The sequence below is a fragment of the Dipodomys merriami genome, unplaced genomic scaffold, assembly GCF_024711535.1.
Source record: "Dipodomys merriami isolate MVZ:Mamm:240054 unplaced genomic scaffold, mDipMer1.0.p SCAF_414, whole genome shotgun sequence".
Lineage (NCBI taxonomy): Eukaryota > Metazoa > Chordata > Mammalia > Rodentia > Heteromyidae > Dipodomys > Dipodomys merriami.
The window spans coordinates 256,798-272,607 of NW_027205760.1; the positions used below are offsets into that span (position 1 = coordinate 256,798).

The following is a 15,810-nucleotide window of genomic DNA, read 5'->3' on the forward strand; positions in this document are numbered from 1 at the left end:
GCTGAAGGCCAGGCTCAAGGCGTCTACTCTCCTACCCCTGGGGCCAGCCAGGATGGCCCACCACATCTGGCCCCCAAGTTTCATGTTGCAGAGAAAGGATCCTCAAGACATCTTGGGTTTCTGAATCTCCCAGATTCCAGTGCATGTGCTGAGAATCCTCTCTACACACAGCTGGCTGGCTAGGGATGGTGAGGTCACAATCTCTGCTCCCCATGACATCCTCTATTTTATGTCTAGGTGGCAGGACCCCTACCTAGAAGACCACCAAGAATCAGACTCTAAAGCTGTTTCATTTAAATGGGCTGCAGCTTGGGCCTTGTCCTACACTCTGTCACAGCAGAGCCCAGGAGGAGAGCCCCGAGCTAAGAATTTACAGGTCTTATGAAGACACACAACCAGGTGCTTTAGTACCATGTCTTGCTCTGCTCTGAAACAAGCAACAAATGGTGATTGCCTCAAGTACATTAACCCTTCACTCAACTTGGTGGTCACACTAGAGAGAGTCAGAGGAGAATCAACAGCTGCTGCATAAAAGCAATCAAGGCATGATATTCATAGCAGGAGACCATCTGGCTTTGGAATTCTGCTTGTGATACTTTGAATGTCATTGATTGTTGGCTGAAATTGTTCATCTAATTTGACCCATAATCCCAGGTGTTAGTGGAAGTGGAAATTGCCAGCTTCAAGAAAAAAAACCCCGGAAAAGGTGGTATTTTAGTTGTCCCAATCAAACTTAAAGGATTCCAAAGTTAGTGGACCCCATTTCTTCCCAGACAGCCTACATCAGGTTACAGAAACTGGCATTCAGCAAGCCCTAGCTAACTGCCATGGCCTGATACCGAGCAGGCTCCAATAGGGGGAATGCACTTGCCTACCACGGCCCAGCTGGAAAAGGCACAGGCAGGACATAGATTAGAGTCTGCAGGATTCCAGGGAGGACTTCCCACCAGTGCACTCCCCTGGGAGGTAATCCACGCCACCAGTGGGATCCCAGAACTCCCTGCCCAGATGCCCATGGACACCGTCAATGCCCTGGGTAAGATTGCCCTCTCATCGTCGGTAGTGGTGAACCATCTGCAATATCACACCGTTCACCACTTCCTAGACCCTCCTAGCTTCACAGCCCCTGCCCTACTCACCACCCTCCATCTTGTTCCCTAATTACATTTGGCCAACACATTCCCAACTCTTAATTAGCTCCAACTATACAAACGAGAGCAGACTGTCTGGCTGGAAGAGTGTGGCTGTGGTCACACTAGTCTCACAAGCCTTCAGGCTTAAGACAGAAGGTATCAACTTTGGTCTGTGGTTCCCACAGGCCTCCTAGGGGAGACCCACGCAGGCCCAGAAGCTACTGTGGGCTACAGGAAAGGGGGAAGAGAGAGGTGGAAAGGAATATCTACTGAAATCTTCCCCAAAGCAGCCATGAAACAGTGATGGTGAAAACATACTGGTCTCATACTTCGCATTGCTGAAAAAAAGAACAACAAATACACACACACACACACACACACACACACACACACACACACACACACACAAATCCAGAACGGTGACTGTAGACTCATCCATGCAGCACCTGCAATTTGCCAATTGATCACTCACTTGAGCACAGTCAGGCTATCTCTCTTTCTCTCTCTCTCTCTGTCTCTTTCATGCACACACACACACACACACACACACACACACACACAAATAGACTCACAGTAGTGCCCCTCCTGAGTTTGTTGGTTCCTCATCTAGGACAATGTACAAGCTGGACCACGGGAGTTCCCTTGTCAGAACCAGGGGCTCGACCCAAGGAAGCACCACTCTAATAATGCTGAACCACCATGCCTCTCCCTTTCTCCAGGGCCAGACGCTTTCCCTTGGGAATAAACAGCCATGACTCCCCATTCACCAAAACCCTAGGCCAGGGCTCTGGGTGAAGGAGTCCTGAGACAGGTGGCTCTTCAGAGCCTGGACTGAAAACAAGCAGGAGATCATGGTGTACCCAGAGAATTGTCTGACCAGGGGTGTGGGCAGTGTTGGGGAAATGGATGAGGTACTAAAGGCTACATACATGGATGAACTTCCTACTCCAGCCTAGATGCTTCTGGGTGACTTGGTGGATTCTTGGGGAGGATGAGGAAACCAGATGGTCCTGGAGCACCAGCAGATGGTGGCAGAGCTGGGAAATGTGATCACCCTGTGAGTGCTGTTGACAGCTGGAATGGGAAGGACCAGCAGGGTGTACCTGTGTTGTGGGGGCGTGTTCTTCCCAGACATTCACCTTCTATCTGAACCCTAGTGCCCTCACCTCCCTAGTGGGCTCTTCTGGGACCCTCCTCAGGGGAAAGTGTGACCGAGCACAAAAGACAAGGGCTCACACAGAATGGGGGGCTATCTTCTTGTTTTTTAAAATCAAAGGATAACATATGTATTTAGACATATTAGCAGCGAAAAATGTATGCTTCAACACACTTATTGGGGAAAAGTCTGAAAACATTACTACACTGAATTCAAGGGTATTTGCAGGAGACCTGACAGAGAAGTTCTCTAGAACATTTCAAGAAATTAAAAAGGGAGGGGAGGGGAAGGGAAAGGGTCAAAAGGGAAATATCCTCAGTTTAATTGACAAAGTGCAGTGCTTGCTCCGACTTAATTTCTGTCTCTCCCCTGCCCCGTCCCCAAAAAGTTTCCAGATGAGTACATCACTTAGACGAAAGTTCATCTACTGGAATAAAGGGAGATACCACTTGGGCAGGTGACACAGGAGAGTCGGTGGTAGTGCTGACTTTAGCTGGTGAGTTACAAGAAGATCCCGCACTGCTGCTGTTTCCATCCAGGGTATCCGAAGACACACACACACCAGGATCTGACAGCTGTGCTACGTCAGAAGAAAGCATGTTGGTGATGCCCTGGAAAAATCTCTTTGGCTGATACTCAGTTTCTATTTCACATTTTCTTTTCAATGGTCCAAGAACACTTGGTTGGATACAATTGATGGGACTCTGGTTTCTCCGGGTGGTAAATTGGGTCGTCGGGCTTGGGATGGGGCGTGGAGGCAATCCATTGCTACTCACAAAACTTTGCAAGGATGGTGAAAAGCACTGCTTCCCAGTACCCCGGGTGGGTGACGGTGCTGTTGACACAGGAATAAAACCCATGCGCTTGGGCGAAAGCGGATTTCTCCACGTCGTTGTCACTAAGTCTGAAACTTTCCTCCCAGGAGTGGCTTATCTGCATTGCGGTCTGGACCACGCGATCATGGACCATCTCTTGGTTGATCAGGTCCATGCCCTCCGCCTGTTTGATTGATCTGGTGCAAGCCGCTGCTGTGCATGCAGATGGAGGAGGCCAGGAGCAGCAGGCCATGGCGGCCTGGATATGTGGTGCTGTTCTGCCTGGGGCTAGGAGCCTTGGCCTGGAACACCGGCGAGGTGTCACTGAGGCCGTGGATGAGGGGGGCGCTGTAAGACCTCCAGAGGCCCCCTCTGCCTTGGCCACTGCCACAGCCATCCTCCGCTGGACTACTGCCGGGACCCGGAGGCAGCTCTGGGTCCAACTCCATCTTCACCTGAATCAGGTAGGGGGGCAGGGAAGCGGGGGCGGTCCTCGGTCAGGCCTCGGGGACTCCCATATCCCGCAGTACAGGGAAGCCACAGCCACCACAGCCTTCTGGGGGGCTATCTTCTGCATCCAACACATCCCCACCCCCAGAAAAAAGGAAACATCCCAAGAAGGCAGGTGTGGAGGTGCTGCTCCCTCTGACTAAAGCCACCAGGTTCCCTGTGGCACACCCTCTTCACCCATCCCTGCATCTGCCTTTTTCCTGGGACACTGGCCACTAGGGATGGGGGTGGGATTCCAGGATCAACATCCACTCTCCCACCCCCCACTCCTGGGGGGCATTTGTGGCAGAGTCAGGGCTAGCCTGCCTGGTGCTGGGGAGGCGAGTTTGGGACCCAAGAGGCGAGGCAGGTGTCACGGGTCTGGGTCCGTGGGGGGTGTGGGGTAGGGGGAGGTCGTGAGGTGCAAACCCGCGTGGTTTCCACTGGGGAACAGGTCCGGCTGCAAGGAGGCCAGGGGTGCACCATCGCTGGATGACTCCAAGAGGCACCACGAGTCCAAGGTGGCTGCAACCTGTTTCAAATGAGGTGCCACGGGGAGGGCAGGAGAAGGGGCTGGGGCAGGACCTGGCAGGTGGCAGGGCTGAGCTTGCCCCCTGGTGCAGGGGCCTTGGACTCAGGGCCTACCTGGCCTCTGAGCCTCCCTGAGACTGTGAGAGGGATGTGCCTGCTGTGCGGGCTTTGTGTCCTCTGTGCTCCTGGCCCAGACCTGTGCTCCTACATCAGCGGAGGCCAGTCATGGATGCTGCCACCCCTGGTGCATGTGCCTGCTCTTCTCTGCTCCTTCTCTCTGCCCCCACTTCTCACCCAGGCTGCCCAGCCCCTGCTGCACAAGTATGCCAGCTCCCGTGTGCACCTGTCTGCAGCAACTATGTGCCCCTTCAAACATGCCCTGTCCTCCCCTCAGTCACACTACTTCCCCACCTCGGCCATGCCCCTTCCCCTGGCTTGGTACTGCTCTGACTCTGCCTTAAGGCTACCAGGCCATGGCAGAAGCATCCTCACCTCAGCTCAGGGCTTTCCCCCAACCCAGGCAGCTGTCTGGGGGAATTGAAGATCCCCTCAGCCCAACCACTGGGGGAGACTCTTCTCCATCCACCCCACAAACCAAGCAGGTGCAAGGTAACGCTCCGAGTTGTGTGTGTGTGTGTGTGTGTGTGTGTGTGTGTGTGTGTGTGTGTGTGTGTGTGTGTCTGTTTGTGTGTGAGTGTGTGTGTGTGTGTGATTGTCCTCTCAAGGACTCAGAACATTGAATCTTTTGGGATGACAGCACACAGCACACTTATAAAAATGGAAAGGCTTGGAAAAAATTATATTAAGTGAAGTAATCCAAGCCCAAAGAAACATGGTTTCTCTTATTTGCAATATCTAGTATATGTATGAGTCAAGCAGAAAAGGTCAGATAATGTGATATTAGGAAAATGAACCCTTAGATATGTATTTAAATGTTTTTTTTCTTTCATGCATTTGTTTCTAACTCATTTATAAGATTATTTCTTTGTTGCTTTATATCTCCCTCCCCCAAAGTATAAACCCTGTTTTCACTATATTTCATGTCGATATAATTTGTGGAGGAGATGGGGAAAAACAAGTCGTTTAAGGATACAGGTGGACCCATTGCAACTATGAGAAGTACAAGTTGTCATGTCCAATAAGAACTTTACAACTTTGGTGCCGGGGTGGGGGATGGGGGGGATTGCATGGTGGAGCGGGGGGGCTAGGAAGGGATGTGAAGGGTAAACAAAGGAGGAGGCTGCAATGCTTGATAAGAAATGTATTCATTATCTTGCCAATGTAATTGTAACCCCTCTGTACAGTATGTTCACAAAAAATAAAAATTAAAATAAAAAAAGCACTAAGAACCCTGTGTAATGGATTCAGCACAATGTGCCTTTTGAAGGACTCAGCACATAGCAACTTTTCGGATCCTCATGGTAATTTAATTACCAATAAGATTAGACATGCCATTTTGACATCACTAAACTTAAATATCATATTATGGCATTATATATCATAGTGATATTAGAGACATATTGTGAATTCCTATTCTGTGATTTCATTCTATTACAAGCTAGCAATATTGGAATATTGGTGGATATCAGAAATCTATTGTGATCTCAAAGCCATTGTGACATGAAAATTCCTTCTTGACATCACAGTGCCATTGTGATACCATTAACCTGTTCTGACATCACAAACCTGTCCTGTCCATTGTGACCTCATCACCAATGTGACATCACAAAGCCAATGTGATATCACATTGTTATTGTGACATTACAATCACCTTGATACCTCCAAAACCCATTATGACATGTTTAGCACCTTTGAATAAACACATGGCCTTTGTGACATCACAGTCCCTTTGTGTATCCATATCCTCATTGTGAAATATCAACTGAGATCAAATACGCCATTGTAATATCATAAAGCATTAACAATATAATCATTGGTGTGACATCACATTGTCATTTTGACAATATCAGGTCATTGTGACATCACAAATCTGTAATGACTCTACATTGTCATTGTGACAACATATATACATTATGAAGGCCTATTATGTGATTTCGTTGTATTTCAAATGTGGGTTCATATCAAACACATTTGAACTTCATAACCATTGTGACATGACAATCCCTTTGTGATATAAGATTGCCATTGTGACATCTAAACAACTGTGACAACTCAAACATGTCCTGTCCTCATAAGTTTTGTGACATGTTGCCACTGTGTTAGGCCCATTGAGAGCTCAATCTATTTTCGATCTCATATTATTTCAGGTATGACATTAAATATTAGAAATATACTGTGATATTATGAATATTGTGACATCACACTGCTAGATGTAATGACCATTGTGTCATATTGTTACATCACAAATCTGTTCTGACTTCATCACATTTGGGCCAACAAATGACTTTGGAATCCTCACAATCCCATTCTAAACTCATATACTCATTATGAGTTAATGACAATTGAGGTCTGGAATGCCATTGTTACATCACCAAACTACTGCGACATCACAAAACTATTTTGAACTCATCACTATTATGGCATCACTAACTAATTGTGATATAACAACACTCTAATGAAATTATAATTTGACCTCATATTGCAATTGTCATATTACTGAACCCTCATGCTCTCATGCTATTATGATCTCATCACATCTTAGAAAATTATGGCCTTTGAGACATCGAGCACTTTCCGTGAACTTGTATCATTGTGAACTTGTAGCAATTGAAAATTGAAATGAGATGTGATATTTTAAACTAGTTTTGACATCACTAACCCATTTTTTTTAACACTTTGACAACCAGAACCTGTTAGGTACCCTACTACTTTTGACAAAAAACATGGCCTTTGTTTCATCACAGTTCATTTGTATATGTCATTGTGACTTCATCCTCATATCCTCACTATAAACTAATGGCAATTAAGATCTGACATGCGATTGTGACATCATAAACACTTTGTGACATCATCACCAGTGTGACATAAGACTGTCATTATGACACCATCAGCTCATTGTGACAACACCAAGCTACAGTGACACATAGGATTATGAAATCACATTGCCATTTTGCTGTCATAGACCCATTGTGAATGTATATCTTGTGATTTCATTCTATTTCAAATGTGGCATATCAGTTGATATCAGAAACAAATTGTGACCTCATAACCATTGTAAGATAATAAACCCTGTGTGACATCATAACCAGTGTGACATTATATTGTTGTTATGACATCTTTAGCTTATGGTGACATCACAAAATGTTAATGACAGTATAGCATTTGCCATTGTCATTGTGACATCATTGTCACATTACGAATGCCAAATCTGTAATTTCATTGTATTTGAAATGTGACATGTGGGTTGATATCAGAAACTCATGGTGATGTCATAACCATTGTCTCATAAAAGTCCCTTTTTCCATCAATTTGGCAATGTGACATCACACTGGCAATGTGATGCTAGTAAGGCATCGTGATATCACAAGGGTCATGAACTCACAATGGATTTCTGGTATCAACCAACATGCCACATTAGAAATAGAATCAAATAACATAATAGGCAAACACAATGTGTCTATGACATCAGAATGACAATGTGATGCTGCAATGCTATGATGTCATTGTAGTTTTACCTGTCAAAATGAGCAAATTGTGTCATAATGGCAACCTGAGGTCACAATTATGATTATGTCAGAAAGGATTTATTATGTTTCAATGGTATATCTGATGTCAGTTTTCATTAGTTCCCCATGAGGATATGGATACAAAAAGGTTCTGTGATGTCACAGAGGCCATGTGTGTTTTCAAAGGTGGAAAGAGGTCATTATAAGTTTGGGATGGCCCAATGTGATCCATAATGTCACAATGAAAATGAGATATCCGAGTGGGTTTTTGATGTCACAGTGGTGATGAGGTCAAACCGATTTTGTGATGTCACAGTTTGTAATATCAGAATGATATATCAAATTTCAATGACTCATAATTCAATATGAGGATACAGGTGATGGAAAAAGCTCCATAGTATGAGGTCATACTATATGAAAACCCGATGGGACAGTGATTTCCCAATGACAATGTGATATCTCATCATCATGTTATAAGAATGTTTTGGGAGAGTTCCGGGAAGATGGCGGAGGAGAAGCTGGAATCTGAACAAGCTCTCGCATAGAAAGCAGTTTTAGAGTTCCAGTGAACAGTCCTAAGCCAGAGAATCACACCAAGTGTGTCATCACAGGACAGAGAGTTAGACAAGAGAGGGGAAGCCAAGGAAACGCAGCAGCTGCCGCTCCGGCGGCGGGGCCGCGGCGGAGGCGACCACCGCCGCGGAGACATAACTGAGACACAGAGAGTCGGGGACGAAGGAGACAGACGCAGCGGATGAGCGGATTCTACTCAACACCAACAAGAACCGACAAGGAGCAAACATCTTCATCCTGCTGTTTGCAGACCAGAGACGACCCAGGATCCAAGACTCGGCATGAGTACAAGCCCGACATCCTCACTCCTCAAGGAGCAGAGGAGGGAAGGCCACCCCTCCCCCCCCCAGCACCGGTGATCTCCATCTTGGATACCGACAAAGTTCGGAGGAGCTGCTAGCTCCAGCTCAGGCCTTGGAATAAAACGAGTCATTTAGCAGGTCACAAGAACTTAACGGCGAAGTGACCTGCCAGACTCAGCTCCATCCAGGGAAAAGTCACCCAGCTCAGGCGCCAGCCATCGGAGTGCCTTGCTTCACTGGGTAACCAGAGCCAGAGGCTGCCCCTCCCTCTAGCAGCCTCGACAATCAATTGAAAAACAGAAACCCTGAGAATGGCTCCAGGCTGGGCGCTGTGAGCTTTATCACAAAATAGCCCCAGGGAAAAGCTACTGTTTATTGAAAGGCCTCAACTCTACCCAGAACCTAGCCTCATCACCACATCCCCCTCTTTTGTGACTCTCAAAGCAGACCACCCTCCCAGAAAACTAACCTGGGAGGGGGATCTCAAAATCTTGGGTAAAGCAGAGAATTTTTCTGCCTCTTCCAACCAACCGACTTAAGAAACCAATCAAGCCACAGGACCTCAAGCTGACCAGAGACTCCAACAAGAGACTGGTTGCAGACAAAAGGGAGATACAGGATTCTTCCCACTCCTCCCCCCCCCAAAAAAAAAAATCAAAAGACTTTTTTTTCTTTTTTTTTTCTTTTTCTTTTTTTTTCTTTTTTTCTTCTTTTTTCTTTTTTTTGCTTGTTTTTTGTTTTTTGTTACCTTAAATATATATATATATATATATATATATATATAAATTTTTTTCCCTTCTAAAACTTTTATTAATCTTTAATTTTTGCCTCTTCTGAAAAAATAATTGTTTTCCAGTAACCTTTTTTTTTTTTCTCATCTTATAATTTTTATTTTAGGAATACGTGAATAAGAGTTTTCCTTTCTTTTCTTGTCTTCTTTCTCTTTTTCTTTCTTTCTTAATTATCTTTTTGTTTTTTATCTAGCTCTACTGAACTTCTGATCTTTTCTTCTCCCGTTCCCATCCTTAAAGCTTTTCACATCTCCTCTATGTCCCTCCCCTTCTCTGAACATATTCACATTCCTCTCTAAATAGACGGTCTTTTAACCTCTATAATAACATTAATTTTTACGTTTCTATTCTTTTTCTGGTCTCTCTTTATTCCCCTTTCCGTCTCTTCTTTTTCTCTCTCTCTCTACTTGCATCCTACCCAACTCATTTCCTGCACTGTGATTAGGACATAGTTAACTCTCCCTGTGCCTCCCCACACCAATCTATTCCTATTTTTTACCCACATCTCTCCCTAATCCTAATAATTTCTGGTTTTCCAAATTCTTTTCTGCGGTTCGAAGTCCTTTAACATATAGTCGTTTGATGTTGAATAGATGTATCTGTTGAACTAGATTGTATCTGTAGACTATTGACTGTACAAATGCAAACTTTGGTTGATGGTTGCCTTAAGATAGTGTTCTAGCACACAACTGGTGCAATCTTCATCTCAAATGGGCAGAGTAAGCCGGAAAAACACAAGAAAAATGGCAAATTCGGGTATCTCAATTCCCAACCTTGATAATCAGGGATTAGAACAGATAAAGAATAATCCAGAGGAAACTTCCCAAATAGCTCTACAAACACTAATAGCAAACATGATAAATGAGAAGTTTGACAATGTACAAAGGACTCTGTATGAGCGTGATAGGGAGAGAGAGGAGGCATCCCAGAAGTTTATACAGGAATATCATAAGTGTGAGGAAGCTTCTCAAAAACTGATACAGGATTTGCGTGAACAACTTGAGAATACTCAAAGAGAAAGGGAGGAATGGCGTGAGCAGGCAGAGAACACTCAAAGAGAACTGCAGGAATCCCACAGAAGGGAGGAAACTAATCAAAGAGTAATTCACGAATTAAGAGACCAGGTAGAGAATACACAAAGATCACTAAAGACATTCATGGAATCCATTAACAAAGAGCTGAAGGAAGTCAGGGAGACCACAAAGGGAATGCTGAATGGAACCCAACAGAAGGAATGGGAGTCCAAAGAAACCATAACCAATCAACTAAGTGATTTGAGAACAAACACTGAACACCAAATTAAGGAAGTAAAGAAAATCATACAAGACCTAAAACAGAGCTTCAACAAAAAACTTGAAGCCATCAAAGCTGACCAATTAGAAGGAAAAAAGATAAAAAACAAAGTAGAGAGTCTTGACAGCAGGTTAGACCATGCAGAAGATCGAATCTCAGGGATTGAAGACAGCCTAGATATTATAGAGAAAGAACATACAACCATCCAAGACAAGTCCAAGAAATATGATAGGTCTATCCAACACCTGGAAGACACCATCAGAAGGCCCAATCTAAGGATAATGGGTGTAGAGGAGCACCTAGAAACAGAAGTTAATGGTCTAGGAAATTTGTTTAACAGGATCCTAGCAGAGAACTTCCCAAACATACAAAAAGATAGGCCTATTCAGATACAAGAAGCTTTTAGAACCCCAAATAGACCAGACCAGAATAGGACATCCCACTGTCACATTATAATCCACACAGGATCAACCCAGACAAAGGAAAAGATCCTTAAAGCTGTCAAGGAGAAAAGGTTAATCACCTATAAAGGGAAACCAATTAGAATTACCTCAGATTTCTCAGCAGAGACAATCAAATCAAGAAGAGCCTGGAATGACGTATGCCATGCCCTAAAAACAAACAACTATCAACCAAGAATACTGTACCCAGCTAAACTCTCCTTCATAACTAAAGGCCAAATAAAAACCTTCCATAGCAAAGAAAAATTGAAACAATACATCTCCACCAAACCAGCCCTGCAAAAGATTCTTAAAGATGTCCTACACATAGAAAACCAACAAGAACGCAACAAAGGCCAAGAAACTGCACCCAAACTGAGAATCCAAGAACCTTAGGAAGAACCCAGTTTTCACAGCCCCCAAGAAGGTGGATAACATGGCAGGAACCCCCAAATACCTCTCAGTCCTATCTCTTAACGTTAACGGACTGAACTCTCCAATTAAGCGACATAGACTGTCTAGTTGGATTAAAAAACAAGACCCCTCCATCTGCTGCCTGCAGGAGTCACATCTTGCCCGTAAAAACAAACATATTTTCAAAGTTGAAGGCTGGAACAAAATCTACCAAGCAAACGGCCCTCATAAACAGGCGGGAGTTGCAATCCTAATATCAGATAAAATAGACTTCAAGCTAAAATTCATGAGAATAGATAAAGAAGGTCGCTACATACTAATTAAAGGATCTCTCCTTCAGGAGGATATTACAATTCTAAATATCTATTCGCCAAACAATGGAGCACCCAAATTTATCAAAGAAACACTACTTTCCCTCAAATCCCATATAGATCCAAAGACATTAATTGTTGGGGATTTTAACACACCACGCTCCCCACTAGATAGATCAACTCGGCAAAAACTCAACAGAGAAACCGCAGATCTAAACAGCTGCATAGATCAACTAGACTTAACAGACATTTACCGAACATTTCACCCAGCAGCAACAGAATACACGTTCTTCTCAGCAGCACATGGAACGTTTTCTAAAATAGACCACATTTTAGGCCACAAAGCAAACTTGTCTAAATTCAGAAACATTGAAGTTATACCTTGCATTCTCTCTGACCACAAGGGAATAAAATTAGATCTCAACACCAAAAGCCAGCAAAGAAAGTCCGGTATCACATGGAGGCTGAACAACACACTGCTGAATCATGAGTGGGTCATGGAAGAGATTAGAAAGGAAATTCAAATGTTCATGCTATTCAACAAAAATGAACACACAAATTACCAGCTCCTCTGGGACACAGCAAAGGCAGTACTCAGAGGCAAGTTTATAGCTCTGAGCTCCTACATCAACAAATTGGAGAGATCGGAAACTAACAATTTAATGACACATCTAAACCTCCTTGAAAAAGAGCAGCAAGATAAACCCCAATCCAGTAGACGGAAAGAAATAATCAAAATTAAATCAGAATTAAATGAATTAGAATCCAAAAAAACTATAGAAAGAATCAACAAAACAAAGAGTTGGTTCTTCGAAAAACTTAACAAAATTGACAGACCCTTAGCAAACCTTATCAGAAAAAGGAGAGAACACACCCAAATTAATAAACTCAGAGATGAGAATGGAAACATCACCACGAAAACAACCAAGATTCAGAACATTATTAGGAGATACTTCTCAAAACTTTATGCTAATAAGTTTGAGAACTTGACAGAAATGGACCTTTTCCTAACAAATATTGACATGCCAAAACTAAACCAAGATGAGTTAAACCAGCTTAACAGGCCCATATCAAGCATTGAAATAGAAACAGCAATAAGAGACCTCCCAGCTAAGAAAAGTCCAGGACCAGATGGTTTTACAGCGGAATTTTACAAGGCCTTCAAAGCAGAGCTCACACCAATACTCCTTCAACTCTTCAATGAAATTGAAAGAGAAAGCTCACTACCGAACACATTCTATGAAGCCATCATAACCCTCATCCCAAAACCAGGCAGGGTCTCATCAAAGAAAGAGAACTATAGACCCATTTCTTTGATGAACATTGATGCAAAACTTCTCAACAAAATTTTGGCCAATCGACTTCAACAATTCATCCAAAAAATCATACACCATGATCAAACAGGATTCATTTCAGGGATGCAAAGCTGGTTCAATATACGCAAATCAATTAATATTATTCATCACATCAACAGGAGCAAGAATAAGAACCACATGGTTATCACAATAGATGCAGAAAAAGCATTTGACAAGATCCAACACCCCTTTATGATGAAGGTTCTGGAAAAATTAGGAATCCATGGAACATTCCTCAATACAATAAAGGCTGTATATGACAAACCTACAGCCAGCATTATACTCAATGGTGAAAAACTAAAGCCATTTCCTCTTAACTCAGGAACAAGACAAGGATGCCCACTCTCTCCACTTCTCTTCAATCTAGTATTAGAATGCCTAGCTACAGCAATAAGACAAGATGCAGACATAAAGGGGATCCAAATAGGGAAAGAAGAAATAAAACTCTCCCTCTTTGCAGATGACATGATCTTGTATTTAAAGAATCCCATAGACTCCACTCCCAAATTACTCAAGCTGATTCAAAACTTTGGCAAAGTAGCAGGTTATAAAATTAACCCCCAAAAATCAATGGCTTTTCTATATGCCAACAATGAGAAAAGTGTGGCTGAAATTAGGAAAGCAACTCCATTTGTAATAGTCCCACAAAAAAAAAATACCTACGAATTAACTTAACCAAAGAAGTGAAGGACATCTATGATGAAAACTTTAAAATCTTGAAAAAGGAAATCAACACAGAACTTAAAAAATGGCAAAACCTCCCATGCTCCTGGATTGGCAAGATTAACATCGTGAAAATGGCAATACTTCCCAAGGCTATCTACAAATTCAACGCGATACCTATCAAAATTCCACCCTCATTCTTCAAGGAAATAGAGGAGGCAATCCAAAAATTCATATGGAACAATAAAAGACCCCGAATAGCAAAAACGCTCCTCAACGGAAAGAACACTGCTGGAGGAATATCAATACCAAATTTCAAACTCTACTATAAAGCCATTGTAATCAAAACAGCTTGGTATTGGCATAAGAACACACCTCAGGACCAATGGAATAGAATTGAAAACCCAGAAATGAACCTACAGACCTATAGCCATCTAATCTTAGATAAGGAAGCTAAAACAATAGAATGGAAGAAAGACAGCCTCTTCAGTAAATGGTGCTGGCAAAATTGGTTAACTACATGTAGAAAACTAAAGCTAGATCCTTATATATCACCCTGTACCAGAATCAACTCCAAATGGATCAAAGACCTTGAACTCAAAGCCGACACTCTGAAAACATTACAGGATGGAATAGGAGAAACCCTAGGTCTCCTTGGCTCAGGTCGAAATTTTCTGAATAGAGACCCGGACGCACAACAAATCAAAGAAAGGTTGGACAAATGGGATTGCATAAGATTGCAGAGCTTCTGCAGGGCAAATGACATAGCTGGCAAGATCAATAGAAAGCCCACCGATTGGGAGAAGATCTTTACTAGCCATACAACAGACAAGGGTCTCATATCTAAAATATACTTGGAACTCAAAAAATTAATCCCCCCAACAACAAATCCTCAAAGAATCAACTGCCCAATAAATAAGTGGGTGAAAGACTTAAAGAGAAGCTTCTCTGAAGAAGAAACAAGGATGGCCAATAGACACACGAAGAAATGTTCAACATCCCTAGCCATAAAAGAAATGCAAATCAAAACAACATTGAGATATCACCTCACTCCAGTTAGAACAGCAAAAATCAAGAACTCCAACAACAAGAGATGCTGGAGGGGATGTGGACAGAAAGGAACCTTACTTCATTGTTGGTGGGAATGTAAACTTGTTCAACCACTTTGGAAAGCAGTATGGAGGTTCCTCAGAAGACTTCACATAGATCTCCCCTATGATCCACCAATCCCACTTTTGGGCATTTACCCAAATGTTTTCAAACAAGACCACACTAAAGCTACCAGCACAACTATGTTTATTGCAGCATTATTTACCATAGCTAAGATATGGAACCAATCCAGATGCCCCTTAGTAGATGAATGGATCAAGAAAATGTGGTATATATACACAATGGAATTCTATGCCTCCATCAGAAAGAATGACATTTCCCCATTTGTTAGGAAATGGAAAGGTTTGGAAAAAATTATATTAAGTGAAGTAAGCCAGGCCCAAAGAAGCATAGGTCCCATGGTTTCCCTTATTTGCAATATCTAGTATAGGTATGAGTCAAGCGGAAAAGGTCAGATAATGTGATGTTAGGAAAATGAACCCTTAAATATGTATTTTAATGTTTTCGTTTCTTTCATGCATGTGTTTCTAACGCATTTATAAGATTATTTCTTTGTTGCTTTGTATGTCCCTCTCCCACAGTGTAACCCCCGCTTTCACTATATTTGATGTCAGTATAACATGTGGAGGAGATGGATACAAACAAGTCGTTTAATGATTCAGGTGGACCTGTTGCAACAATGAGAAGTACAAAATGTCATGTCAAAACCAGCTTTACAATGTCGGTGTGGGGGGGGAAGGGGGGTATAATTGGGTGGGGAAGGGGGGTAAAATTGGGTGGGGGGAGGGGGGAGGCGGGGAAGGGAAGT

At 43.0% G+C, this 15,810-nt stretch overlaps 1 pseudogene; it reads right to left on the minus strand.

Moving 5' to 3' along the window:
* Positions 1–2,500: 2,500 nt before the first annotated feature.
* LOC138807178 (PPP2R1A-PPP2R2A-interacting phosphatase regulator 1-like) lies at positions 2,501–7,785 on the minus strand (annotated as a pseudogene).
* Positions 7,786–15,810: the final 8,025 nt, after the last annotated feature.